This window comes from Theropithecus gelada, chromosome 14 (genome assembly GCF_003255815.1).
Source record: "Theropithecus gelada isolate Dixy chromosome 14, Tgel_1.0, whole genome shotgun sequence".
NCBI classification, from domain to species: Eukaryota; Metazoa; Chordata; class Mammalia; order Primates; family Cercopithecidae; genus Theropithecus; species Theropithecus gelada.
The window spans coordinates 16,488,677-16,516,248 of NC_037682.1; the positions used below are offsets into that span (position 1 = coordinate 16,488,677).

General features: G+C 36.7%; 1 pseudogene; it reads right to left on the minus strand.

Moving 5' to 3' along the window:
- Positions 1-310: 310 nt before the first annotated feature.
- Positions 311-26,859, minus strand: LOC112605845 (annotated as a pseudogene).
- Positions 26,860-27,572: the final 713 nt, after the last annotated feature.

The following is a 27,572-nucleotide window of genomic DNA, read 5'->3' on the forward strand; positions in this document are numbered from 1 at the left end:
CTTTGCGAATCTAGGTAGAAGCCTACCAATTTTATTGATTATTTGAAAAAAAACAAGTTTTGGTTTCATTGATTCTTTGTATGGATTTTTGGGTTTCAATTTCGTTCAGTTCTGTTCTGATTTTAGTTATTTTTTTTCTTCTGCTAGCTTTGAGATTGGTTGGGTTTTATTTTTCTAATTGCTCTAGGTGTGATGTTAGATGGTTAATTTGAGATTTTTCTACATGCTCCCTATTTTAGAAACATTAAGTTTTGGCAGATTAGCTGTGCTGGTTGCTTTGTTGTGTCGAGTTTTAACAACTGTGTCTAATTTAACAAAACTTTTTTCCTATCACTTTTAAAGCTTCTTTTACTTCCTTATTTCTCAAGCTATAGATTAAAGGATTCAACATGGGAATAACAGTGCCAGAAAATATAGAGGCTACTTTCATATTCTCCTGAGAATTATTAGACTGAGGCTGTAAGTACATGTAAGAGAGTGTCCCATAGAAAATGGTTACTACTGTCAGGTGTGAGGCACATGAGGAGAAGGATTTTTTTCCTCCTTGCAGTAGAAGACATTTTCAGGATGGTGACCATAATGTAGATGTAGGAAAAGATGATGACCAACCCATTGAACATCAAGTTAAATCCCACAAAGACAACATCTAGAATGATGTTGATATCAGTGTTGGACCATGAAAGGGCAAGAATTGGGGGACCATCACAGAAAAAGTGATTGATGTTATTGGACTTGCAGAAGGACAGAGAAAATGTAAAACTTGTACGTACAGAGGCATTTATTGAGCCCGTAATATATAAACCAGCTACCAATTGGATGTAGACTGTTTGGGACATGATCATGGGATAGTGAAGCAACGTAACGATCCATTGCCATAATAGCCAGGAGATAACAGTCACTGGTTGCAAATGTTGCATAAACTAAGAATTGTATCACACAGCCCTAAAACGATATCAAATTCTTTTCTTCTGTGAAGCTTTGGAGCATCTTGGGAGTGACAGCAGAAGTGTAACAGATATCAACAAAAGCCAAGTTTTGTAGGAAAAAAGTACATGGGTGTTTGAAGTCTGGAGTCAGTCTTGATGAGTAAGATAATTCCAACATTTCCTACCAGGTAGGTCACATAGATCAGAAGAAGTACAATGAAAAGGACATGCCGAAATTCCTGTTGGACACCAAATCCCAGAAGATGGAATTCAGTCACTTCAGTGCAACTTTACATCCCAGGGATGAAGCCTACTTGATCATGGTGGATAAGCTTTTTGATGTGCTGCTTGATTCAGTTTACCAGTATTTTATTGAGGATTTTTGCATTAACATTCATCAGGGCTATTGGCCTGAAGTTTTCTTTTGTTGTTGTATCTCTGCCAGGTTTTGATATCAGGATGATGCTGGCTTTATAAAATGAGTTATGGAGGAATCTCTCCTTTTCAATTGTTTGGAATAGTTGCAGTAGAAATGGTACCAGCTCCTCTTTGTACCTCTGGTAGAATTCAGTTGTAAATCTGTCTGGTCCTGGGCTTTTTGTGGTTGTTGTTGTTGGTAGGCTATTTATACCGCCTCAATTTCAGAACTTATTATTGGTCTATCAGGGATTCGATTTCTTCCTGGTTTAGGCTCAGGAGGGTGTTATGTGTCCAGGAATTTATCCATTTCTTCTAGATTTTCTAGTTTATGTGCATAGAGGTGTTTGTAGTATTCTCTGATGGTTGCTTGTATCTCTGTGGGGTCAGCAGGATATCCCCCTTATCATTTCTGAGGGTATCTATTTTATTCTTCACTCTTTTCTTCCTTATTAATCTAGCTAGTGGTCTATTTTATTAATTTTTTTTCAAAGAACCAGTTCCTGGATTCATTGATTTTTACAGGGTTTTTAATGTCTCTATCTCCTTCAGTTCTGCTCTGATCTCGGTTATTTCTTGTCTTCTGCTAGCTTTGGGGTTTGTTTCCTTTTGGTTCTCTAGTTCATTTAGTCATGATATTAGGTTGTACATTTGAGATCTTTCTAGCCTTTTGATGTGGTCATTTAGTGCTGTAAATCTCCCTCTTAACATCACCTTAGCTGCATCTCAGAGATTCTGGTACCTCATCTCTTCGTTCTCATTAGATTCAAAGAACTTCCTGATTTCTGCCTTAATTTCATTACTTACCCAGTAAATCAATAAATGTAATTTATCATATAAACAGAACTAAAGACAAAAACTGCATAATTATTTCAATAGATGCAGAAAAGGCCTTCAATAATCAACATCTCTTCATGTTAAAATTCTCAATAAACTATGTATTGAGGGAGCATACCTCAAAATAATAAAGTCATATGTGACAAACCTACAGCCAATATTATACTGAATGGGCAAACGCTGGAAATGTTCTTGAAAACTGGCACAAGACAAGGATGCCCTGTCTCACCACTCCTATTCAATATAGTATTGGAAGCTCTGGCCAGGGCAATCAGTCAAGAAAAAAATAAAGCATATTCAAATAGGAAGAGAGGAAGTCAAATTGTCTTTGTTTGCAGATGACATATTTCTATATCTAAAAAACCCCATCGTCTCAGGCCAAAAGCTTCTTATTCTGATAAGCAACTTCAGCAAAGTCTCAGGATACAAAATCAATGTGCGAAAGTCACAAGCATTCCTATACACCAACAACAGGCAAGCAGAGAGCCAAATCATGAATGAAGTCCCATTCACAATTGCTACAAAGATAACAAAATACCTAGGAACACAGGTAATAAAGGAAATCAAGGAACTCTTCAAGGAGAACTAGAAACCACTGCTCAAGGAAATCAGAGAGGACACAAACAAATGGAAGAACATTCTATGCTCATGGGTAGGAAGAATCAATATTATGAAAATGGTCATACTGCCCAATTTATACATTCAATGCTATTACCATTACACTCCCATTGAAATTCTTCACAGAATTAGAAGAAACTATTTTAAAATTCATATGGAACAACAACAAAAAAAGTGCCAGAATAGCCAAGACAATGCTAAGCAAACAGAACAAAGCTGGAGACATCACCCTACTTGACTTTAATCTGTACTATCAGGCTCTAGTAACCCAAACATCATGGTATTAGTTAAAAAAAAAAAAAAAAAAAGCAGGCACATAGATCAATGGAACAAAATAGAGAACTCAGAAATAAGACTGCACACCTACAACCGTCTGATCTTTGACAAACCTGACAAAAGCAATGGGGAAAGAATTCCTTATTTAATAAATGGTGGTGGGAGGACTGGCTAGCCATATGCAGAAAATGGAAACTGGACCCCTTCCTTACACCCTATACAAAAATAAACTCAAGATGGATTAAAGACTTAAATGTAAAACCCCAAACTACAAAAACTCTAGAAGAAAATCTAGGCAGTACCATTCAAGAGATAAGCATGGGCAAATATTTCATGAAGAAAACACCAAAAGCAATTTTGACAAAAGCAAAAATTGACAAATGGAATCCAGTTCAACTAAAGAGCTTTAGGACAGCAAAAGAAACTATCATCAGAGTGAAGGGACAATAGAAAGAACTGGGGAAAAGTTTTGCGGTCTATCCATCTGACAAAGATCTAATATCCAGTCTATAAGGAACTTAAAATTACAAGCAAAAAACAAACAACCCCATTAAAAAGTGGGCAAAGGATGTGAACAGATACTTCTCAAAAAAAGACATACATGAGGCCAATAAACATATGAAAAAAAAGCTCAATATCGCTGATAACTAACAAAATGCAAATAAAAACCACATTGAGATAGCATCTTATGCCAATCAGAGTGGCAATTATTAAAAAGTTAGAAAACAACAGACGTTGGTGAGGTTGCAGAGATAAAGGAATTCTTTTATACTGTTGGTGGGAGTGTAAATTAATTCAACTATTGTGGAAGTTAGTGTGATGATCACTCAAAGACCTAGACACAGAAATACCATTTGACCCAGCAATCTCATTACTGGATATATACCCAGAGGAATATAAATCATTCTATTATAAAGATACATGCACACATATATTCATTGCAGTACTATTCACATAGCAAAGACATGGAATCAACCCAAATGCCTATTAATGATAGACTGGATAAAAAAAAATTACACCCAGTGAAATACTGGTGGACAAGGAACAAGATTATGTCCTTTGCAGAAACATGGATGGAGTTGGAAGCCATTATCTTCAGGAAAACTAACACAGGAACAGAAAACCGAACACCACATGTTCTCACTTATAAGTGAGAGGTGAGTAATGAGAAAACATGAACACATTTCAGGGAACAATACAGATTGGGGCCTGTTGTTTGGTGCGGGTGTAGGGAGAGCATCAGGAAGACTAGCTAATGGATGTTGAGCTTAATAGCAAGGTGATGGGATGATCTGTGCAGGAAACTACCAATGCACACATTTACCTATGTTAACAAACCTGCACATCGTGAACATGTACCCCTGAACTTAAAATAAAAATTAAAAGGAAAATAAAGAATCCCTCCCATCCAAAAAAATATGTAGATTGTGGACTCTTTGAAAAATCACACTCTTTCTCACTCCTACTGTCTCTTGCTTCCATTGTCTATATTTATTCATGGATAATTGCCAGAAAGTGTGCACAGCAAATTCAAGTACAGTTATTCATGGATGTGGGATTAGGTGAAAAAGAACATTATTTTCCAAATTTATAAACTTCTGAACTTCTACTTTCACTTTTACAATGGGAATTTATGACCATTATTTTTCTAAAAATGAAGAAAACGATGTATGTTTTATGTGGTCATTGATATGCTACAGTTGCCTGCCATTTTTAAAATTAACTGTTCTTTTTCTTTCTTGTTTCTCTCTTTTTTTTTTCCTGCATTTCTGTGGGTCACTTAAACTTTTTCTTATAATTCCATTTTGGTGCATCTATAGTGATATTTTTGTGTGGTGTTTTTATTAGATATCTTTGTATAGCATTTTTAGTGGCTTCTCTAGGTGTTGCATTATATGGGCATACCATGTTTTATTGTGCTTTACATGTATTGTTGTGTTTTTAAAATAAATTAAAGGTTTGTGGCAATCCTGCATTAAGCAAGTCTATTAGCACCATTTTCCAGCAGCATGCACCCATTTAGTGTTGTTGTGTCAGCATTTTTAGCAATAAAGTATTTTTTAGTTAAGCCATATACTTTTTTTAGACATAATGCTATTGCACATTTAATAGACTACAATATAGTGTAAACTTTTATATGCACTGGGAAACCAAAAATTTGTATGACTTGCTTTATTGTGATAGTCACCTAATTGAGGTGGTCTGGAACTGAACCCATAATATCTCTGAGGTATGCCTGTAAATCATAATTGCGGTCCATTTTATCAGTTTGAGTGAAGTGTGGAAACCTTACGTCCTTTTTAACATCTTTACCCTTTCACACTTATAATTGTCTTAAATAATTCTTCTGCATACACTGAGTACCACATTAGATAGTGTTATCATTTTTGCTTCAACTCTCAAACATAATTTAAAAAACTCAAAAGAGAAGAAAAATTTGTTGTAGTTTACTCTTTAAACCTTTCTTACCTTCTGATGTTTCATGTCTCTTTCATTTAATAACAAATAAAAGAAAGAGTATGGCAAAATGGAAAGAAAATTGACGCAATTATATTCTGTGTACAAAAAAACTCACCTCAAATATAGTAACACATGTAGCTTTGAAATAAAAAGAAGGAAAGAATATATCATGCAAACACAAATTAAGAGAATGAAAGTATGGCTATATAAATGTTAGACAAAGTATATTTCACAGCAAAAAATATTACCAGGACAAAGACAGACATTACTTAATAAAAATGTTAATCCATCATGAAGAAATAGCAATCCTAAATGTGTAGGCACCAAACAAGTGGGCTACAACATATATAAAGGAAAAAATAATAAACTGAATTGAGGTAAAGACAAATGTACAATTATAGTTGAAGAATTTAATATTTCTTTCTCAGCAATTTATAGAACAACTAGACAGAAAATCAGCAAGGATGTAGAACCCAGCACCTACCATCAACCAACAGGATGCCATTGAAAAAAAAAATTACCTTTAAAAAATTAGTTATAGAACAGTCCACTTCACATGAGTAGAATACGTTTTTTCCAGCACTTGCGGAATGTATGTCAAGAGAGATTGTATATAATCTATATAATTTTAGAAGAATGGAATTCACAGTGTGTGTTCCTGACTACAAAGAAATTGAAGGAGATATAAACCACAGAAATGTAACAGGAAATTCTCCAGGCATTTGGAAACAGAATAACACATTTATAAACAATCTTTGGGTCAAAGAGGCAGTCATAAGGGAAATACAAAATATTGAACTTAATAAAAATACAGTACTTAAAATTTATGGGGTACGGTTAAATCAATGTTTAGTGGACAACATAGAATACTATATGCTTATATTTAAAAAAAGAAAAAGGCTAAAATCAATAATCTAAGCCTCTACTTCAAAAATGTAGAAAAAGAAGAACAAAACAAATCCAAAGCAAGCGGAAGAAGGAGAATAGTAAGGCTAAGATCAGAATTCAATGAATTAGACACAGAAAAGCAATGGAAAGAAAACTGTGAGACGAGAGAGAGGCTCGTTTTAAAGACAATAAAACTGACAAACCTCCAGAAAGTTTACATCATTATACCTGATGTAAATGACAAGCTGATGGGTGCTGACGAGTTGATGGGTGCAGCACGCCAACATGGCACAAGTATACATATGTAACAAACCTGCACGTTATGCACATGTACCCTAGAACTTAAAGTATATATATAAAAAAAAAAAGATAAAAGAGAAAAGATGCAAATTATGAAGTCCAGAAAAACAGGGATATCACTACAGACCCTGCAGACACAAAAAGAGAATAAGAGAATACTACAAACATCTATACACATATTAATTTGACAACTGAAATGACATAAATAAATTGAAAAGTATAAGCTAACCCATATGAAATTGATAATTTGAGTAACCCTACAGCCATGAAGAAAATTGAATTTATAACGTAAAAACTTCCTTTTAACAATATCACAGCATAATTCACTAAATGTTTAAAAAAGAATTAACTTCAGTTCTATACAATTTCTTTCAGAAAACAGATGTGGAAAGAACACTTCTTAACTTATTCTATGAATCCAGTATTACCCTGTTAGCAAAAGCAGACAAAGTGGCACACACAAAAAACAAGACCATAGCCCAATATTTTTAATGAATATAGATGCAAAAATCTTTAACAAAATATTAGCAAATAGAATTCAGTGATATGTAAAAAATTATACGCAGTGACCAAGTTGGGTATATTACAGGTCCAAAGGAGAAAAATCACAGGTGCATATAAATAGATGAACATTATGAATTTGATGAAATTCAACATCTACTCATGATTTAAAAAATTCAGAACACTAGGAAAATAGGGCAACTTCCTCAACTTGATGAATAATATCTACAGAAAAACCTATAGCTAACTTCCTACTTTATAATAGTTGCTAACTGAATGCTTGCCCCTAAAACTGGGAACAGATGGGAGAGAATATTCACTTTCCCCAGTGCTGTTCAACATAGTTGGGGAAGTTCTACTCAGTGAAGGAAGAATAGGCATAAAAGTCATACAGATCAGAAAGGAAGAAATAAAACTGTCATTTGTAGATGACATGATGGTATATGTAGAATATTCCAATAATATACCAAAAACTTCTAGAAGTAACAAGTGAGTTCAGAAAAGTTACAGAATACAAGATAGTTATAAAAAAGCAATAGTATTTCCATATTAGCATTAAACATGTGGGAATTGGAATAAACACAGTACCACTGATAATGTTCAAAAAATGAAATACTTAAGTATAAATCTAACAAAACCAATATAGTACTTGATGATGAACATTACAATGTGCTGGTGGAAGAAATCAAAGAAGATCTAAATAAAGATATATTGCATTTGGGAATTATAAGACTCAATATAGTGGTGTCTGTTCTCCCCATATTGATGTACAGGTTTAACAAAAGTGCAATCAATATCTGAGCATAGCTATTTTCAGTATGTGGAAAAGAATATTCTAAATTTATAGGGAAGAGCAAAGAAGTTAGAATAGCTGACAGAATTCTAAAAAAGAAGAAAAAAATGAGATGAATCACTTTACCTAACATTGAGAGTTTTTATATATCAACAGTAATTAACACTGTGGTTTTGGTGGAATGATAAATACAAAGATGGAACAAAATAGTGAACTGACAAATAGATCCACACGAGTGCAGCCATTTGATTTTTGAGCAGGTTGAAAAACAATTCAATGGAGGAAGCCTTTTTTCAGTAAGTAGTGCTGAAACAACTGGATATTCATAGGCAAAAAAATGAACCCCAACCTAAACCCCATGCCTTATATAAAAATTAACTCAAAATGAATCATAGCTTTAAATGTAAAATATAAAACTTTAAAACTCTTAGACAGCAATCTAAGACAAAATCTTCAGGGCAAAATTTTTAGGATAGGTCTTGTGAAGAGTTCTTAGATATGACACCAAAAGAACAATCCCTCTCCCCCACAACAAAAACCTCAGTAATTGAATCTCATTAAAATTAAGCTTTTGCTCTGTTAAAGAGGATGAAAAAGCACACTACAGACTATCTGATAAAGGAAATGCATTTAGAGAATATATAAAGAACTCTCAAACTGAAAAAAAATCAAATTAGAAAACGAATGAACGACATGAGTGACATTTTACCAAAAAGTGCTATATGGACGGTAAATAAGCACATGAAAAGGTGTCCAACATCATTAGCCATTAGGGAAATGCAAAGTAAAAACAAAATGAGATATCACTACACTGCAAGTGAGGTATCACTGCAGAGTGGCTAAAATGAAAAAGCAAAGACAATAGCAAATGCTGGCAAAGACATAGTAACTAGGTCTCTTATACATTGCTGGTGAAAATGGTGGTCATTCTGGAAAATAGTTTGGCAGTTGCATAGATAGCTAGACATACACTTACTATACAACCCAGTCCTTGGACTTGTGGGCAATTATATTTGCATAAAACTTATATTCACACAAAATCCTGTACAAAATTTTTTATAACATTTATATTGGTAGTAGCCAAAAACTGTCAACAATCAAATGCCCTGTGATAAGCGAATGGTTTAACATATCGTGGCACATCCATACTATGGAATATTACTCAAAATAAAAGGAATAAACTATTGATATATGCAGAAACTTGGATGAATCTCAAGGGCATTATTGTGAGTGTAAAAAGTCAACATCAAAAGGTCATATACTATGTAATTCGAGTTACAAATATTATCAAAATGACAAAATTATAGAAATACAGAACAGATTGGTGATTTCTAGAGGTTGGGGTGGTTAGTGGAGGGATGTGGTATGACCAGAAGGGGTAGCACAAAGGAGACATGTAGAATCTGAGATCTGTGATCAAACAAGTCTGTATCTAAACTGCAGTGGTAGCTACATAAATCTACACATATATGAAATGGCATAGAGCTATACATACAATTGTCTCAGCATCAAAATCCTGTTTTGATGTCATATTATAATTATGTAAGATTGAACCATTGAGGGAAAAGTGAGTGAAGGATATATGAGACTTCTCCCTATTATCTTTGAAACTTCCTGTGAATCTATATTTCCTAATAAAAAGTTTAAAAATGAAGGCCAAAAAATAGGGTCTGTTGTGCAGTGATGTGAGGTTTAAGTGAGGAAATTTATGTAAATTCTCAACACGGGGCTGGGAATGGAAGGTATGCCCAGCAAATGACTTTAAAAACAATGCAAATAATACGTTAAAGGCATATTGTATTGATTGCTTCATTGATCAGTTGATTGGCGGATTCATTCAATTGTTTGTTCATTCATATTCTTTCCCAGGTAATACTCAGCTGAATCAAACTACCAGGGATGAAATAATTCCTCCTGGTTTTGAGGTGAAACACGCTGGGGATGTGATTAACCTTTTGCTCCAAAATTTCCACCATGCACCGGCATGATACATGGCAGACTTTGAACAAAATGCTATTTGCTTTGTTTTACTTACGTTGAGGTTGCCTACACATTCTCTTTTGGCAGCTGGCACTGATTGCTGACCAAGGTCTGTCTTTTCAGTTCGTCCTCATCAGCGAGAATATAGCCGGGGCATGAGAGATCAATACCCACTCCCTGGAGAACCTGAGGTTTCAGGGGCTCAGATGTAATTGGGAAAAACAATGTTTGCTAGTTATTTTCTGCTGAAGCAAAGTTAAGCTCTCCAGGGGGAACAAAATTCTTGTTTTAATGCCATCGGGGACTTTTTGCTTTCATTTTTGAGAACTGCCCTGCTACTGACAATTTATTTTTAACCTTCTTCCTCCCTTTTATTCTTCTCTTTCTTCCTTCTTTTTTCTTTCTTCCTGCTTTTATGTCTTACCCTCACCTTCTTTTTTTTGAGTGTGAGGGATAAGTAACAAACCATCTACATGGTAAAAAAACTCAGAAATATGAAAGTGTACGGAGTATAAACCATGTCCCCACCTATCCCTTGATTTCTGATCTACATTTTCCTTCCCTGGGGATCACCACTGTTACAAGCTCTTGTTATTCTTCCAGATATACAAGACTTGCCTTGCATTTGAAAACATAGAAAACATATTTTGTTCATATACTTTACTCCACCTGCAACAAAGACAATGTATGTCTTATTCACACATATTATTCACGTTTTTGGGGGTGATTTATCTCCATCAGTATGAAGAGAGAAGCCTCACTCTTTTTATTGGTTATATTATATTTTATTGAACAGTTGCATTCATTACTCTGTTTAATTAGACTCTTTCCCCCACCCATTGGTGACATTTAGGTTGTTTTCAATATTTTACTAATATAAACAACGTTACTGTAAATTATTGTGAATCTATCTGTAGGTTTAAAAGGTATTTTGGAGAGAAAACTGAGTAAAGGGTATAATAATGATAACTTTTGATACTTATTGCTCAGCTACCCTCCAGAGGCTGTACCAATTTATACTACTTCTACCAAATCTAGTGACTATTTCTCTAAATTTTAATAGACAATTAGAAAACTTTTATTAAAATTTGTTATTTTTATAAGCGAAAAATAATATATTTTGTTTGCCCTTTTCTCATATGAAACAGGTTGATATCATTTTATATTTCTCAGAATAATTTTTTTTCTTTTATGTGAATTATCTGTTATATATGTTGCCATCTAAAAAAGTATTTTGTTTTAAAATTGGTATTTTCAGTTAAGTACCCTCCTTTATAAGAGTTGATATTTGGTTTATTTATATCTCAATATTAATTTTTTTACTTTACTTTTGCTGTGCAGAAAAGTTTGATTTTTATGTGGACAAACACACACACACACACACACACACACATATAAATGTATGTATTTACACTGATATGGTTTGGCTCTATGTACCCACCCAAATTTCAACTCAAATTGTAATCCCCTTGTGTCAAGTGAAGGACCTTGTGGGAGGTGATGGGATTATGGGCGAAGTTTCCCCCATGCTGTTCTCGTGGTAGTGGGTGATACGTTTGGCTTTGTTCCCACCCAAATATCACCTTGAATTCCCATGTCTTGGGGGAGGGACCTGGTGGGAGGTAATTGAATCATGGGGGCAGGTCTTTCCCATGCTGTTCTCGTGATAGTGAATGCATCTTATGAGAGCTGATGGTTGTAAAAATGGGAGTTTCCTTGGACAAGCTCTCTCTCTTTGCTTGCTGCCATCCATGTAAGACGTGACTTACTCCTACTTGCCTTCTGCCATGATTGTGAGGCCTCCCCGGCCACGTGGAACTTCAGGTCCATTAAACCTCTTTCTTTTAAAAATTGCCAAGTCTAGGGTATGTCTTTATCAGTGGTGTGAAAACAGACTAATACAGTGAGTGAGTTCTCTTGCAATCTGACAGTTTAAAAAAGTGTTTGGCAGTTTTCCCCTGCACTCTTCTCTCTTGCCTGCTGCCATGTAAGACATGCCTCACTTTCCCTTTGTTTTCTGCTGTGATAGTAAGTTTCCTGAGGTCTCCCCAGCCATGAGAAGCTGTGAGTCAATTAAACCTCTTTACTTTATAAATGACCCAGTCTTGGGTAGTTTCTTGATAGCAGTGTGAAAATGGATTAATTCATACATACATTCACACACACATGCACACACACAAACACATATAATTTTTTAAAAATTTCAACTTTTATTTTAAATACAGGGGGTACATGTGCAGGTTTGTTACATGAATATATTGTACTCAAGTAGTGAGCATACAACCCAATAGGTAGTTTTTCAACCCATACCCTCTTCCCTTCCTGTCCCCTAGTAGTCTCCAGAGTCTATTATTTCCACATATATGTCCATATGTGCTCAATGTTTAGTTCCCACTTATAAATGAGAACATGCAGTATTTGGTTTTCTGTTCTAGCATTAATTCACTTAGGATTATGGCCTCCAGCTCCATCCATGGTGCTAAAAAAGACATAATTTCATTATTTTTAATGGCTGCATAGTATTCCATAGTTTATTTGTACCACGTTTTCTTTATTCAATTCACCACTCATGGGCATGAAGGTTGATTTCATGTCTTTGCTATTGAGAATAGCATGGTGATAAACATATGAGTGCATGTGTCTTTTTGGTATACACCAGTAGTGGGATTGCTGGGTCAAATGGTAGCTCTGTTTTATGTTGTTGGAAATCACCAGACTGCTTTCCACAGTGGCTGAACTAATTTACATTTCCAACAGTCTATAAGCATTTCCTTTTCTCCACAACCTGGCAAGCATCTGTTGTCTTTTGACTTTTTAATAGTAGCCGTTCTAACTGGTTTGAGATTTTATCTCATTGTGGTTTTGATTTACATTTCTCTGATGATTAGTGATATTGAAAATTTTTATTCATGTTTGTGGGCTGCATATTTTTTTTTTCTTTTGAGAAGAGCCTGTTCATGTTCTTTGCCCACTTTTTAATGGGGTTGTTTATTTTTTGCGTATAAATTTGTTTAAATTCCTTACAGATTGTTGATATAGACCTTTGTTGGATGTATCGTTTGTGAATATTTTCTCCCATCCTGTAGGTTTTCTGTTTAATCTATTGATAGTTTCTTTTGCTGTGAAGAAGATTTTTAATTAGGTCTCACTCGTCAGTTTTTGTTTTTATTTCAGTTGCTTTTGAAGACTTTGCCAAAATTTTTTTGCCAAGTCTGATGTTGAGAAAGGGTATTTTCTAGGTTTTCTTTAAGGATATTTATAGTTTGAGGTCTTACATTTAAATATTTAATCAATTTTGAGTAATTTTTGTATATGGTGAAATCAATCTTCTGTATTTGGCTAGCCAGTTATTCCAGTACCACTTATTGAATAGGAAGTTCTTTCTGCATTGCTTATTTTTGTTGGCCTTGCCAAAAAACAGATGGTTGTAGGTGGGCAGCTTTATTTCTGAGTTTTCTGTTCTGTTCCATTGATCTATGTATCTGTGATTGTGTCAAAACAGTACCATGCTGTTTTGGTTATTGTAGCCTTATAATATAGTTTGAAGTCAGATAGTGTAATACCTTCACCTTTGTTCTTTAAAGGCTGAGTACTATTTCAGAGAGAGAGAGAGAGAGAGAGAGTGTGTGTGTGTGTGTGTGTGTGTGTGTACTACCTTTTTGTTATTCATTCATTGATGGACATTTAGGTTGTTTTAATATTGTGGCTATTGTGAATAATGTTGCAAAATTATGGGCATGAAGATATCTTCTGGATATCCTGATTTAAATTCCTTTGGATAATAACCAGAAGTAGTAACTTTCTGAGGAACCTCTATACTGTTTCCCATAATGGCTGTACCAAATTACATTGCCACCAACAGTATACAAGGGTTTCCTTTACTCCACATCCCTGTAACACTTATCTTTTGTGTTTTTAATAGCAGCCATACTAACAAGCATGAAGAAGTATCTCATTGTAGTTTGACTTGCATTTCCCTGATAAGTAGTCATGTTGAGCATGGTCCCACCTTCAAATTTATTAAGGGTTCCTGGTGAGACCTACTCAGAAGGAACCCCTGACCCTTCTAGTCTTCATCAGTAGTCATGAGAGGGATAACCTTTTCTTCTTTCTTCCATTCAGGACATTCTCTGTTAAGATGTCCTGGCTTTTCACAGTTGTAACATCCACTTTGTCTTAGGAGTTTTCCCTGAATTTCCCTTCTTTCTCTGTGTCAAAACCTTATCTCCTTTGAGGGAGATCTTGGTCTAACCTTTTCCTGACTACCTCTTCCACAGTGGAAACTATGATTTTGGCTTTTTGTTTCTGCTTCTTTTCTTTTCTTACGAAGACCTTCTCAGCTTCACTCAGTAATTCCTCAATCGGTTTCTCATTCCATTCATCAGTGTTTTTGTAATTTTTTTAATAATGTTAGGCCAGCTCTTAGTTACAAAGTTAATCTTCAAAAGGCCTTGCCCTACTAGGTCCTCTGGATCTGATCTGGAGTATTTTCTCATTTGATCTCTGAGCCTCTATAGGAATGCAGAGGGAGTTACCTCTTTTTCTTGTTGAATCTTGAATGCCTTTGAGACATTTTGTGTGCCAGGAGTGGACTCTTTGATCCCTTTAATTATAGTTTCCTGAGGTCTTGCTTTTGGGCCCGGTCCCTGGGATCATTATTACCATTTGGGATCGACATTTGAAAATTTTTGTTCATCTGGCAAAACTTCTTGCCCGAGAGGGTGTTGCCTCTCTTAAATGGTCATGCCCCATCTCCTAATCATTCTGTTTTCTTCTCTTGTGAACAGGATATCCCAGGTGTAAAATCCAGGTCCTAGGAATTGGTCCAGCTGGTCTGCTAAAATGAGGGGGTCTTCTAGGAGTGAATTCATTTCCTTCTTGAAATTCTTAACTTCAGTAGTTGTAAGAGGAGCATTTACAAAGCCAATCTCTCCCTGTCCCATGAGAACTTCCCTAAGAGGGAACATGCTCGATGCCTGTTGTGTGGAAGGAATAGGGAAGTTCACAATATTCCTTTTACACTGTTCTAATTATTTTCTTAAATTTGGATTAAGGATTTAAAGGAGGAGTTGGTTCGTCTTCCCCATGGTCTCCAGGTCTCTCTTTCTCTGACCCACCTGCTGCTCCTTGATCTTCCTGTCCCCTATGTTGTGAGATATATGGAGGGGGCAAGCATGATAGGGGGTCCAGGGCTTTTTGCTGGGCAAGGGCTTTTTACTAGGTTCTTTTTCTTCTTCTTTGAGGGGGAACATGGGGACTAATTCCTTGATTCAGCTAAGAGCATACCCTGCCTTTTCTTGTGAGGATGGGGTCTTATCATTCACATAGAGAATTAAAGCTTGGCACACCCAATGCTCATCTGAGCCAAATTTAGGCCACAACACCGAAGGCTTATGAATGGGGTCTTTGGGCCAGATAAAACAGGAATACTTTATCATCTTTTGCTTTTCCTTGTCCCTGGTTAGAGGGTTGTCTCTCCAAACCTGCAGCATTCTCCCCAAAGGACTATCCAGGAAAATGTCAAAGGGATTCTCTTTGGCTCCCTCTTTCCTTTGTCCTCTAGGCCTAGAATTTCTGTTTCCCATTTTTGGTCAGTCTCTGTGTCTGAACATTTCCTTGTGTACTCAACCCCCACTACTGGAGATTTTTTTGCACACCCCGAGAATCGCTTCATCCATCCCTGGCCATTTCCCTCGCGGGAGAATGGAACTCTGCACTCACTTCGTATCTAGGACACTTCTCAGTTACACACACTTGACCTCCAAAAATGCCCAACCACTAGGGCAGTCCATATAGTCCAATTTTCCTACCTTGGCTCATGAATGAGGTTGTCTGGGTGCTGTGGTGCCTACTTTTATCCCTGTGTCTCCTCTGCTGCCTTCTGAATAACAGTCTCTGGTTTGTCTATGGCCTCTGTGGGGAGCTGGGACATCTGGACAAAGCGGGCTGCCTAAATCAGGTGGGAGGCATCTCCCCTCTCAACTGGAGTCCCACTCCACACAGGCACAGAGATCCCAGATGAGCCCCCAAGTTTGTGAAACACATTCATCCATCCAAACCAAAGAATGGACTTGGAGACACAAACAGCAGCAGAAACGAGTCTTTTAACGGTGGCCTTGGAAGATTGGGCGTCTGGTAGGCAGGCACACCGGGGGCAGTTCCAACAGGTAATTTATCTCCTAGCACACAAGTCCCTCCCCCAGTATGTCACTAGTTGAGTACTTTGGGGTTACAATCTTCCTGGACGTTGCCTAAGTTTCATTATCCCCCTTATTAGGTTATACCTTGGTCTCCTTCCCTACATAAGTTTCAGTTTCCCAATAATGAAACTTCTCTTTTCTGGGCTCACCCATCCTCCATATTCTGTTTGCTTATTGTGACTTTTTAGGTGCATGAACTGTGTGGTTTGTCACATCTGCAGGCTGGCGGCCAGTACTTAGATTTATCATACCTTGAAAATGGACCATTTGAAATGTTTTTTTCACAGATGTGTTTATTAGGACTTACATACAGGACACTCTCGGACAGCAGCAGGAGAGCTCTAGAGATCCATGCTTCTTTCCATCTCTAAACTGCTTTTAAGCTAATTTTTTTGGCTTTTTGTGTACTGTGTGCATGCAATGAGACTGCTTTTCTAGGTAGGTTCTCAGATGCGCTCTGGGATGTTTAGATTTTCAGGGACACCTGCTCCTTCACTGGGCACCATGGCCTTAGCTCACCACCCAGCCTTCAGGGTTCAGGAAGTAGGCATATATATACCCTTAAGTAACCTCATGGGGGATGTGTAACGCAATAGTCCTCAGAGATGTGTTACTCTCTTGCCATTAACTGTGGCAATATGCATGGAGTACTGTTAACCCAGGAAGCTCACCTGAAACTTTGGTGTCCAGAGTTTTTATTGGGACTTGATTATTTACTGACCACATGACTGATCTTTAAGATTCAAGGTACTCTTGGAGGTTCAGAATAATACCTCAGTCTCCAGTGCCTCTGGAGGTTTAAATCCAGAATATCCTAAAGACCCCATCACAAATCACATTGTTAGACTGTCCAGTGGCCAAAGCCTCCAAGCAAATAAAGACATTCTTATTAGGCAGTACATTCCAGTGATTTAGAGATTGTCTCCCAGTAGCTGAGGGCAAAGGTGACATTTGTCTTTAGGCAAGCTTCATTCTTCACTACATTTTCTCCCGCAGTACGTAACCTTTACTCACAGCCATATCTCAGGAATGCAAACTAAGACAAGTGCCACCATAGCTACAGTGGAAGCTTAGACATAAGGTCTTTATTTATGCGGCTGCATCACCTTCCACACAAAATAATAGTCCTTTCAGGAAGAAATAAAGGAGAATGAGTAGTGGATAGACAATCAATTATATTTTACTACAACAATGGAATACACATACAGAATAATAAATAAATTCTTTGTCTTTCAGCTTGTGTAGTATTCTCTTCCCCATATTATTTCTGTCCAAAAATACTCTCTGTATGATGCCATATTTCTTCCATCAGAGTCTAGACTAATATTTAAAAAAAATAAAGTTAGCTGAGGCTAGGCACAGTGGCTCATGCCTGTAATGCCAGCATTTTGGGAGGCCAAGGCGGGTGGATCTCCTGAGGTCAGGAGTTCGAGACCAGCCTGGCCAACATGGTGAAACCCTGTCTCTACTGAAAATACAAAAATTAGCCAGATGCGGTGGTACGCGCCTGTAATCCCAGCTACCTGGGAGGCTGAGGCTGAAGAATTGCTTGAACCTGTGAGGCAGAGGTTGCAGTGAGCCGAGATCGCACCATTGCACTCCAGCCTGGGTGACAGGGCAAGACTCCGTCTCAAAAAAATAAAATACAATGAATAAAATAAAATAAATAAATAAAGTTAGCAGTCTTTGCTAATCACTGACTTCAAGTTTTGGTTGGAGATTTGAACTTCTGTTGTAATGTTTTGGAGACAGTTACTGGACCCAGGAAGTCCTTATAGAACATGGACTGCTGTAATGCAATGTAGCTAGTAAGTTTTGTCATTAGTAGATACATTCGAATTTTCTATGTGTAGTCCTTGTTCATGAATTAAACAGCTATTTTAATTACCACCTAATACATTTCTGACACTTAACGGATGCTGGGAATACAATAATTAGCAGAAAAGTCATCCTTCTCTTAACAGCGATTTCATTTGAGTGTTTTTCATTTACACAGCTATGGTAGAATGAATTATATCCTGATCTGGGTGTCAGTTGAAAAACAATTTACTCTGAGCAGAAATCTACCATGGTATGGTAGATTATAAAAATGACCACAGATTGTTTTCTTTATTGCATTCACAGCATTAGGATGCGACGTACAACCTGCGTACTAAAGCTTTTCTGCAAACAATTTCTCTTCTTGATTCAAAGGTTTCATGACCTCCCTTTGAATTCCTGTTGAGCTTCTGTAGTTTAAAGTATTCATCTGAACAAAACGAATAGTATGTCTTTTGTAAATAAATGATCACTGGCTAGGCTTTTAGGTCCACCTATTGCTAGATTATCTTTTTCGAAGATAGAAATAGAAAATAATGGCAAAAAGGAGTTAGATGCAGTATAAAGAGGGTAGCTAACGATAGAAATAAGTGTTTTTTTAAGTGCCATAAAATGTAACAAATATGGGAATATAGGGTAGAAAAAATAGCCTGAGTCATAAGAGGCTTTTTGAGGCAATGCATTTATTTATTTTACGTTCATATTTTTGCAATAATTTGGACAGAATTTATAAAGGGCCTAATATGTATTGTTTTTGTCACTATCTTGTGACATATTGTGGCTTTGATTGTTTTTCTTAATTGGGAGGTTTAAAATAGGCCATGTTGAGGTAGTCAAGCTCAACTCATTTGAAGCCTGGAGTTTGAATTTTGTTTTGGACAGCGTATTTATCTTCTGTGAATAAGCTTTTTTCTTACTTTGTAAATAAGCTATTTCTTTCTTTGTAAATAAGCCTTTCAACTACCACCCACCCCCATTTGGTCGCAGGCTGGGGTGAGGGTCAGGGCCTCTTGGCAAAAGGAGTAGGTTGGCAGGAATTGTAGGATTTAGCATAGTGGCTATTTACTGGCTAACATGATAGTGTCTTATATTTTAATATAAAGATAAATACTATCTTTATATTTTAGTAAATATATTATCCTTATGTATTTAGTAAAATATTAGTAATATTTTAACAACTGATGCAGGTTAACTGGCTGAATATTATCTGTGCCTGTAGGATTAGTAGGAAAATCTGGACATGTGCTCTATCAGTGGTATAGACCAGAACTTTCCAACCCACATGCTGGGACATCTTAATTTGCTGAAATATTGATCCCCTCCTCTCTCAGTTTAGTCAGGTGGGGACTGGGCCAGCCATAGTTTCCAGGTGGCCATTAGGGAGAATGAGGATCCTATTCCACTTACCCTTAATGTTTCACATAAACTTTACAATTTTATGTTTGTGGTATTTCAGAAAACTTGTTTTTCGCAGTATGCAAATATAAGATCTGTCTCTTGTGTTTTTTAAAACGATGAGAAGCTTTCAAACATTAGCAAAATAATCCTTTTAGGATACAGTGGCAACATATCCACTATACATTTGTCAGCCTGGATGTTTAGTTTCTTTTCGGTATGAACCCAACTCAGTTTTTTCAAACTGAACAAAGTTGGTCAAACATGAAATTAAATGGGCTTGCATCTGTAATGCCTTCTCTCAGGATATGTCTTTGTTTATTAGCCATACCTCTAAACCACCTCCTCTCCCACCTTCTGCATCATACACTGTCTTATGCTTCCTGCTAGGTCTTGGCTAATCCTTTTTTATCACTACTGATCCCACTTTCTTATCTCTCTTCTGCAGTGAAAACAGCTTTAAGATTCTCTGTCAAATCAAGTCTCGTTCTCTACTATTTTCCTCAGTGAACTCTCTGGGGTACTGATCACGCTTTCTTCTCTCTCTTCTGCAGTGAAAACAGCTTTAAGATTCTCTGTCAAATCAAGTCTCCTTCTCTGCTATTTTCCTCAGTGAACTCTCTGGGGAGTATGCTCAAGTTGGTATCTTTTGTCCTTATTTTTCTTTTAAGATCCAGAAGGACATTTTCTCCAATTGTCTGCTATGCGTCTTCATTTAGGTTTTCTTTTCATACCACAGACTCAAGATGCTTAAAAGCAGCCCTTCGCTTTTGCTTCACCTTCTACTTTTCTTCATCCTCTACTTTGCTGCCACCTACAATTCAAACTTTGGGGTGTCTTTGGGTTCCCCTGAATGTTTAATTCCTTACCGTGTTCTATGGATTCAGTATCCACAATGTGTCTCTATGTATTCCCTTACGTTGCATATTTTTACCATCAGCCAAGCTCATTATCTCTCACTCAGGTTTCGCAATAGCAACTTCATTGATCTTCCCACCTTCACGCTATTCACTCTTCCAATCTTTCCTTTGTGTGGTTTTAAGTTAGGTTTTCTCAGAGCTTAATTCCAATTAAACTATGCCCTGGCTCACAGGCCTTTGTACTTGCCTCTCATGATCTTGCCCATCAGGATCTCATGGCAGGTTTCTTTGTATTCTTCTCTATGGAACCTTCTGGTCTACCAAGCCAAGCACAAATTTTCAGCTAGAATTTTAGGGTTTTTTTTTCCCCAATATGAGCTCAATTCAATTCTAGGCTTATCTATCATTGCTCTAATTAACTAACAAACTAATTATTACTAAAATATTCATTGAACACCCACTCTATGTCTCTATGCCAAACAATGGACCCCAGTTCATTGTTAGGGTAAAATGCTAAGGATTTTATAGTTAGGGGTACCTTGCTAGGGATAAAATGGTGAATAACAGTATACAGAGTCACTGTTCTCGTGGAGTTTTCAGTCTCGTGAGTGGCACAGGCAGAGATCATTTGTATCAGTGAGGTGCACAGGGCATGAGAGCTTATAAAGGGAATATTAATTGGTAATTTAAATCTGGGATGAGTGTCCAGAGAAAACAATGCTTGTATAAGTAATAGAAGATTATTTCAAATGCTGTCAAAAAGCCAAGGCCAACCATACTTATGGAGGAATGAAATTTAAGTAATAGTGAGGAAACCACCTTGCAAACGGTTCTACAGTCACGCAGGCCTCCTACTCTGCTGTCTGAACAGAAATTTGTTCCTGCCTCAGGGCCTTCGCACTCGCTTTGATGATTCTGCTTCTCAGGATGTCATGGCAGTCTCCTTCAATATTCTCAGATTCCCCTCTCCCTGACCTCCAGAACTAATCTAGTCCCCTGCTTATCATTCTCTCTCACATCATCCTATTTATTTTCTTCAAATGTAATCATCTTGGTTTTTCTTCCATTTACTTGCTTATTGACTGCCTTCTGCACTAGACTATAAACTCCTAGAGGTGTGGCTTCTGACTCTTCGTTCATATCACCTAGGTCAATGCCTGATATATGGTAAGTGCTCAATTAATGTTACAAATGAAAGAGAATAATAAAGATATATATGAAGGATCATGAAGATATCTATATATATCTCATATATATCTCTGTTATACCTCTCTCTATATATTTTTATATATAGACATCTATTTATCTACTTATCTATCTCTCTAGATAGCTACATAGATATTTCTCTCTAGATATCTCTCTGATATGAGAGGTAAGTAGATATATATGAGAATATAGGTATCTACATATATCTATATATGATATCTCTCTATATGAGAAGGTTTAATCTGTGGGGAGTTAATAATTGATTTTTCAGAAATGATAACTACATTATGTTTTCTTAGAGATGTGACTGCTACACAATTTTTACCAATTTGTTTTTCAACTTTTATTTTAGATTCTGGGGTACATGTACAGGTTTGTTATAAAGGTATATTGCGTGATGCTGTGGTTGTTGGGTGTTCTGTAGATGTCTATGAGGTCCGGTTGGTCAAGTGTCAAGTCTAAGTCTAGAATTTCCTTGTTAGTTTTCTGAATTTGTACCAATTCTTTATTGAAGAGGAAAAAGATACTTTGTTGTCTAAATTATTTGACGTTTAGTTTTAAAAGCACTCTCAGGAAATTTACTTGAAGTACATACAAAATAAAATGGATTAATGGATATATTGAGAGATGAATAGATGAATAGACATGGGATGGAGGAAATTTAATGAAATAGTAATGTTGAAATCAAGTGATGGCCATATAGATATTCACTATAAAATTATTTCAACATTGCTGTATTTTCAAACTTTCTTTTTCTTTTTTTTTTTTTTTTTTTTTTTGAGACGGAGTCTTTGCTCTGTCACCCAGGCTGGAGTACAGTGGCACGATCTTGGCTCACTACAAGCTCCGCCTCCTGGGTTCACACCATTCTTCTGCCTCAGCCTCCCGAGTAGCTGGGACTACAGGCGCCCGCTACCGCGCCCGGCTAATTTTTTTGTATTTTTAGTAGAGATGGGGTTTCACCGTGTTAGCCAGGATGGTCTCGATCTCCTGACCTTGTGATCCGCCCATCTCAGCCTCCCAAAGTGCTGGGATTACAAGCGTGAGCCACTGCGCCCGGCCTCAAACTTTCATAAACAGTTCTGGGAAAGAAAACATAACCGAGTATATCTCTGCCTTCAATAGAGCTCGAGTTTAATTTCCTATGCATTGTGCACTTTTAGGATTGTACCAGAAGTGTCTCTGACTAGCAAAAAAGCAGACAAGATCATCCTTTATTTACACCGACTAGGCAACAAATATTATATTATACACCATTGGTAAGATTGCCAACAATAAGAATTGTGCACTCACATGGTTAATCAGAAGTTTGGATAACCAGAATCTTGGCTTTCTACTACTTGTTGTTACTTGTTGCAACAGGAGAAATCATTTTTTCATTTGTGACTCATACGCCTCTCATAAGCCTCTGGGGAAAGGTACTCTGTCATTGTTAAAATGATTCAGTGTCTTTCCATCCCGTAGGTCTCGGTGACTCTGTGGCCTTTCATGCTTTTTGTGGATTTAGGATGGGAAGAACTCTCATTATAGAACATCAGTAACTATAATGTGAATGGGTGTTGCCAGCTTATAAAACCATTCCATTTGTCTTACTTCACATAATTGTCACAATCATCCTATGTTGCACATATGCCAGGAAATACTGTGCATCACACCTATACAAATGTGGGGATTGAGGTACGGAGCGTGTAAGTGACATGGCCAAGTTCACTGTAGGATACTAAGTTAATAAACTGAAATTAGAGTCTAGACTTCTGACTTCGAATCCAGGCACTCTTACTTGATGTCCAACTAAAAATGCCGGCAAATTCTCACTACCTAATTCTGTCAAGAAGAGTAAAGTTTTAGAGAAAACAGGATCAGGGAAAGTCATATGAAGATAGCTGTAAAGAAGATGAATTTTTCCTGGCTTGAATTTATGCCACTTCCTTGTGATAGCTGTAAAGAAGATGAATTTTCCCTGGCTTGAATATATGCCACTTTCTTGTCTTTTACTTTGGATTTCCTGGCATGGGAATTAAAGAGCGTTGACTGTGGAGTCAGATATTCCTGGGTCTGAAACTCTACTCTACCAGTTTCTACCTGCAACTTCAGGCAAATTGCTTGGCTTCCTTAAGCCTCAGGTTTTATATCTAAAAAAATGAAGTTAATTACAGTACCTATGCCCAATGGGCCTGTTTTGAGGATTAAATGGAATAATGCCCATGAAGGGTATATATCAGTACTTATTGATGGTAGATCCTTATAAATATTGGTGAGAATTTTATCTAGCAATCCTACTTCTGGATATTTATCAAAAAAATTGAAATCAGAATCTCAGAGATATATTAGCATTCTCATGTTCATTGCAACATCATTCACGATAGGCACAGTGAGGAAAGAATCTAAATGTCCATCAGTGGGTAAATGAATTAAAGATGTGGTATATACATACAATGGGATATTATTCAGCTTTAAGAAAAAAGGAAATCTTATAATAGCAACAATATAAATTAACCTTAAAGGCTGTATGACTCTCTTTACATGAGGTATCTAAAATAGTCAAACTCACAGAAAGAAAAAATAGAATGGTGGTTGCTAGGGACTGGAGGAAGGGGAAATGGGAAGTGCCAATCAACAGGTATAAAATTTCAGTTATGCAAGAGGAATAATTTCTAGAGATCGACTTCGCAATATTGTGCCTATAGAAAACAATATTGTACACTTAAAAATGTTAATAGGATAGATGTCATAATAAGTGTTTTTACCATGATAAAATTAAAAAAAATCAAAATTAGAATATGGAATTATTCTCATATATTTAATTAAATTTATCTATCTAATTGGAAGAAATTACATAAACATATTTTTGGAATCAGAAAATTCTTGCAATAAGAAAACGTTAAATGGTTTTCTAGGTAAACAGTATAAGCTTAAGGTACAGACATAAAAATGAAGGAGCAGGAGAAGTTTCTTTTGTTGAGTTGTTAAACAAAAGGATAGCTTTCCATGAGAGAGGCCAAGGAGGACATTTTTTTCTGTAGCCTCTTAGAATTAGCATCCATCCATCCATTCATTTCTTTCTCCATTTAGCATATCTTTACTGAGTGTCTCTAACATGTCAAGAAATCCTTGCTTCATGGATATTGCAGGCTAGAAAGGGAGACAAACAAATTAACACACCACATAAATTAATGTAAAATTATACCCACTGTAATTGCTACAGAGTATATCACAGGAAGCCTTGACTTAGTGAGGAAGCACTCTGGGATAGTGGGTAAAGCTATACTGAGACGTGATAATAGTGCTGAGATCTGAAAGTGAGTGGCAGATTGACCAAGTGAGATGGAGTGAGAGCAAGAGAGTTGACAAAATGGTTCAGCCATTGGGATCAGGAGCAAAGAGCCTGTGGCAGAAAAGAGTGTGAAGACCTGAAGAGAGCCAGTGGGCTGAAACAGAGATAGCAAGAGCCAGAGTGGTACAAGGTGGGTAGTGGCCATGGGGCAGTCTTGGGGTTTGGACTTTGTTCCAAGAGTCATAGGAATCCATTGAAGAGTTTCAGATAGGGCTATAACATAACTGCCAGGAGTCACTTCGTGGAAAGAGACATGAGCCTGGTTGATGAAGCCACTTTCATTCCTATGCCCATAAAGTGGAGCCCTATAGCCTGAAGGTTAGAAATAAAATGACCTGCAGGATCAGTCATCTGAATTTAACTCAGTGCTCAGTGGTATTCAAAGCTGTGAAAGCAGTAGGCTTTGGTTCTCCTCCTCTGGAAAGTGTATTGAATAAACAATAAAAATATGGCTAATGCTTCACCAAGTGTAAATGCCAGTCACCACAGGGTGAGAGAGAGACAACAGTTGAGATAGTGAATTCAGAAAAATGATGATTTTAATTAACTAACAACCTACTAAGCAAATTAAAATTTACCTTACTGATACATTTTCATTCTTACCTAGCACATTTCCCCTACTGTGATCCTCCTTTTGGTGTTTACTATTCTCTTTCTTCTCTTTATCACGTTACTACATATTTATGAATCCTTAAACAACACATGGTTGAGTTTGTACATTTTTGTAAACCACAGAAATACAAAGGATCATAAGAGCCTACTGTGAACAACTATGCACAAATGAATTGAGTAACCTAGAATATATGGATAAATTCCTAGAAACATACAACCTACCAAGACTGAATCATGAAGAAAGAAAACCTGAACAGGTCAATAATGATCACAGTAAAGCAGTAATCAAAAACCTCCCAGCAAAGAAGAGCCCAGAATAGGATAGTCTAGCACCTTTTTTGAATTTTGAATTTTATTTATTTATTTATTTATTTTAGAGACAGAATCTCTTAAAAAAAAAAAAAAAACAAAAAACAAAAAACAAACCTCTAGTTGCTCAAAAAATCTCTATGTTGCCCAAGCTGGTATTGAACATCTGGACTCAAGAGATCCTCCTGCCTTGGCCTCCCAAATGTTGAGATTACAAATGTGAGTCTGACCCAAGCACCTTTTTTGATTTCATGTTTCCTTATATAATCTGTCTAAATATCCCAACTTTCTTCAAATTACACAGTAATCAAGTATGTTTGGAGATTTACAAAGTGGGCTCTTTTTAACACTGAGTGGGGAACACGTTTGAGATAGTAAATTTGCCCAAGGAGAGTCGGGTTGCTATTTCTAAGTAATCAGGAGAACAAGCAGTGCTTAAGAGTCTCTGGTTTGGACCAGGGGAGACAGAAAAAGCCAACCATTGAGCCCACTCCCACTTGTAACCCTGAACTGAGGCAGGAGAAATCATCTGAAATCCACCAGCAGGAGGAATATGGGCACTTGCCTGCCTATTATGAAGAGCCATGAAGTCAAAATAGCTTTTTATTCTTTTCGTCTCCTCCCCAACTTTCCTATTTGATATTAGCCATTATCATTTTAATAATGCCTCTTCCTCCCAGACAACCAGTTTTTGTTTTCCTAACTTTGACATGTGTGGCTAAGTCCCCAGGAGCTATGAGTGATTTAATATGTTATTTTCTAGTAGGGGTTTAATTGAGAAACAAACAAAGCTAAAAGAGTATTTTGCAGAGCTTGGAGTAAGGGAATGAATATATACTGGTAGAATTTCAGGCAACAGCTAATCCAGTAGCACCGACTTGCTTGGAGCTGGGGAAGCAAGCTTGCATTATTGTGCTTTCTGCAGCTAAGGTAACCTTTAATAAAAGTTTAGACACTAGAGATCAGCATGTTACTAAGAGTGTCCACTTATCCTTCTAGCACTAAAACCCTCTCTTGTGAGAGAGAAAGCCCTCTTGTTCTAAGACATGCTTACTTTGGTGTCAAACTTGAAAACTGCCTTATCAATGCCTGGAGTTTCCTTTAGAGAAAACAGAACTCTTTCTTTCATCCGGGTAACTCAATTACAAAGTACAGTAGTTCTGCACGGTGGGTAGGGAGTAGGCAACAAAATCTTATACTTAGAACACAGTCTATTCTTTAGTGAAACACAACACGTCTTTAAATACAGAACATTAACCTGCTTGATCTGTTGCTATTAGGACTAGATGTAGGAAGTTCTTTTAAGATATTTCATAGATATTTTAATTTGTCTACTTGGAAAGAAAATGTATATATACATTAATGACACATATGCAGTTACAATAATGAAGATCTGAAGTCAATATTAAAATATTTGAAGAAATTTTAATGTTAATTATATTCAGTTTTTAAAGAAAAAGAAGTTCACACATATGAAAAGAAATAAGTAAAAAACGTTTGTGCTTCAAGAGGAACTTCTTACACATATGATTCTTTTCTAAGAGCAATTGCACTAATTTCCAAAGTACCCTGTTAGATGGCTCTCTTTTGGCCAACTTCTCCCTTTGTCCACTTCATCCATAAAACTTTTGCCTGGTTCTTGTACTTCTGACCCTTGACTGAGATGATCTGACTAAGGTCTATTGGGAGGACTGAGTTTAAGGTTCTAGTGAAAAAACAAAAATTTTGGGCTCTGTTTCCCTTTTATAACCCTGGTCAATGTCATCTTGTGTTTCCTAGGTTGTTACTTGCAAAGAAGACTTTTAGGGAAGGGGTTATCACATGTGCTTGGGATTCATATTC